Genomic DNA, 782 nt, shown 5'->3' on the forward strand with positions numbered 1-782 from the left:
TAAAAGAATACAGTTTCCGTGTAATTATTTCGGGGCATAAGCTAAGCTAGCCATGCGGGCGGCCGGGTGCTGGGGACGCAGGGGGACGCAGCCCCTGCCACTCTTATTTCAACATGCACACACATATATGCACACATGCACATGGCCCACAGAAGAAAGTTAGATGGATGATAATATCTTGTATAATAAAGACATAGCATTGATAGCTCCTCATTCTTTTGTTGGTCGCTTAAAGCATGTCGTAGGCATGAGTCCCAACTACAGATGACACAGGCTGCTAATGTCTGAAATAATTGCTTTGGTCAAAGAAATTCTTCCTCTCCTGGGGCTAATAGATGCCAAGGTGCTTTGCCAACGTGTGAGGTGCTTTGAAGAGGATAGGATGTTATTTGAAGTTTAAGCTATTTTCATTGAATTTAATTATTGCATATGTATGTACGTATGTCTGTGTGTGCACGCACATGCTATGGCACACGTATTGAGGCCAGAGGACAACTTTTTGGGAGTCACTTCTCTTTCTATTGTGTGAGGCCTGGGGATTGAACTCAGGTTATCAGGCTTGCCATTTACCTACTAAGCCACCTCCTTGGCTCTACTTAACGTTTTAAGGCTCAATGTGCATATGTTATGCACACCTAATTATTTTATTCATTTCCTGTTATTGTTCTTAATTTCCTAAGAAGGTGGCAGAGATCTAGACACCAGCCAGTCAGTCCCTGACTATTTCATAACACCTCTGGATGACATCATACTGCTGATAAAAATCTTTTTTTTTTTTTTTT

General features: G+C 41.7%; 1 protein-coding gene across 1 annotated transcript in view; it reads left to right on the forward strand.

Annotated features, from left to right (window-relative positions):
- Syt16 (synaptotagmin 16) overlaps positions 1 to 782 on the forward strand; it is a 264439-nt gene that overhangs the window by 6645 nt on the left and 257012 nt on the right. The gene's annotated exons all lie outside the window — the stretch shown is intronic.

Source organism: Microtus ochrogaster, chromosome 1 (genome assembly GCF_000317375.1).
Source record: "Microtus ochrogaster isolate Prairie Vole_2 chromosome 1, MicOch1.0, whole genome shotgun sequence".
In the NCBI taxonomy this organism is placed as follows: Eukaryota; Metazoa; Chordata; class Mammalia; order Rodentia; family Cricetidae; genus Microtus; species Microtus ochrogaster.